A 2,685-nucleotide genomic window follows, 5' to 3' on the forward strand; every position below is an offset into this window, starting at 1 on the left:
AGGGCCCTTCCAGACACGTGTTTGTTCAGCGACGTCAGGACTCCTGCCTAGGTGCGAGGGACACCTCGGGATTCTCCTCGAGTCTTGGCATGGCATTTGGGAAGCGTCTCCACGTGAGGCGGGAGACCCAGGGTACCTTTCCACGTGCCACAGGGATCCTGGGACTCCTATCCATTTTCAAGAGGAGTCAGGCATCGTCTCCTTTGGAAGCATTGATCTCCGCGGACCTCTTGAGTTTTCAAAGGATGTGAGGCCTCCGGTCGCGATGAGGCGGAGAACTAGGTCTTTCTCTGTGCTCTCTACAGGGGATTCAGACATCCCTTCGTCTTGCGAGATGCAAGACGAGCCTGCATTCAATTCACTGCAGGGATATCTGGCCTTACTTCGAGTCAGAGCATCTCGGTGTCCATTCCACTTGAGGCCACAAACTCAGGGTCCTTCTCACATACCTGTGGCTGAGAGAACCTTCCTCTTGAGGTGCTTGTGGAAACTTGGTATTCCGCTTGAGTCAAAGCCAAGGACTAAGCTCTCATCTCGAGTTGATTTGGGGTCCACGGAGCCCTTTCGTGTTGCTCCAGTGACCTCAGGATCCCTCTAGACTTGAGACTGTGATCTTGGGTTTTCTCTGGAGTGCCATCAAGGAAATCAAGGCTCCTTTCACGTTTGATGTGGAACACGGAAATGCTCTGCACGCAGTGCAGGGGAATTGGGCCTCATCTCGCGTCGAGGGGGAAGTCTCATGTTTTTTTTCGAGTGGCGCCCGGAACCTGGGGTATATTCTCGAGTTACGACGGGGAGGGCCCTTCCAGACACGTGCTTGTTCAGCGACGTCAGGACTCCTGCCTAGGTGCGAGGGACACCTCGGGATTCTCCTCTATTCTTGGCATGGCAATTGGGACGCGTCTCCACGTGAGGTGGGAGACCCAGGGTCCCTTTCCACGTGCCACAGGGATCCTGGGACTCCTATCCATTTTCAAGAGGAGTCAGGCATCGTCTCCTTTGGAAGCATTGATCTCCGCGGACCTCTTAAGTTTTCAAAGGATGTGAGGCCTCCGGTCGCGATGAGACGGAGAACTAGGTCTTTCTCTGTGGTCTCCACAGGGGATTCAGACATCCCTTTGTCTTGGGAGATGCAAGACGAGCCTGCATTCAATTCACTGCAGGGATATCTGGCCTTACTTCGAGTCAGAGCATCTCGGTGTCCATTCCACTTGAGGCCACAAACTCAGGGTCCTTCTCACATACCATTAGCTGAGAGTAGCCTCCCCTTGAGGTGCTTGTGGAAAGTTGGTATTCCTCTTGAGTCGAAGCCAGGGACTAAGCTCTCATCTCGAGTTGATTTGGGGTCCACGGAGCCCTTTCGTGTTGCTCCAGTGACCTCAGGATCCCTCTAGACTTGAGACAGTGATCTTGGGTTTTCTCTGGAGTGCCATCAAGGAAATCAAGGCTCCTTTCATTTTCGATGTGGAATACGGAATTGCTCTGCACGCAGGGCAGGGGAATCGGGCCTCATCTCGCGGCGAGGGGAAAGTCTCATGGTTTTTCTCGAGTTGCGGCCGGAACCTAAGGTATATTCTCGAGTTAAGACGGGAAGGGCCCTTCCATACACGTGTTTGTTCAGCGACGTCAGGACTCCTGCCTAGGTGCGAGGGACACCTCGGGATTCTCCTCGAGTCTTGGAATGGCAATTGGGACGCATCTCCACTTGAGGCGGGAGACCCAGGGTCCCTTTCCACGTGCCACAGGGATCCTGGGACTCCTATCCATTTTCAAGAGGAGTCAGGCATCGTCTCTTTTGGAACCATTGATCTCCGCGGACCTCTCGAGTTTTCAAAGGATGTGAGGCCTCCGGTCGCATTGAGGTCGAGGACTAGGTCTTTCTCTGTGATCTCCACAGGGGAATCAGACATCCCTTTGTCTTGGGAGAGCAAGACGAGCCTGCATTCAATTCACTGCAGGGATATCCGGCCTTACTTCGAGTCAGAGCATCTCGGTGTCCATTCCACTTGAGGCCACAAACTCAGGGTCCCTCTCACAACCTGTAGCTGAGAGAAGCCTCGTCTTGAGGTGCTTGTGGAAAGTTGGTATTCCTCTTGAGTCGAAGCCAGGGACTAAGCTCTCATCTCGAGTTGATTTGGGGTCCACGGAGTGCTTTCGTGTTGCTCCAGTGACCTCATGATCCCTCTAGACTTGAGACAGTGATCTTGGGTTTTCTCTGGAGTGCCATTAAGGAAATCAAGGCTCCTTTCACGTTTGATGTGGAACACGGAATTGCTCTGCACGCAGTGCAGGGGAATCGGGCCTCATCTCGCGGAGAGGGGCAAGTCTCATGGTTTTTCTCGAGTTGCGGCCAGAACCTGGGGTATATTCTCCAGTTACGACGGGGATGGCCCTTCCAGACACGTGTTTGTTCAGCGAAGTCAGGACTCCTGCCTAGGTGCGAGGGACACCTCGGGATTCTCCTCGAGTCTTGGCATGGCAATTGGGACGCGGCTCCACGTGAGGCGCGAGACCCAGGGTCCCTTTCCACGTGCCACAGGGATCCTGGGACTCCTATCCATTTTCAAGAGGAGTCAGGCATCGTCTCCTTTGGAAGCATTTTTCTCCGCAGACCTCTCGAGTTTTCAAAGGATGTGAGGCCTCCGGTCGCGTTGAGGCGGAGGACTAGGTCTTTCTCTGTGGTCT

The sequence above is a fragment of the Dama dama genome, chromosome 3 (assembly GCF_033118175.1).
Source record: "Dama dama isolate Ldn47 chromosome 3, ASM3311817v1, whole genome shotgun sequence".
NCBI lineage: Eukaryota > Metazoa > Chordata > Mammalia > Artiodactyla > Cervidae > Dama > Dama dama.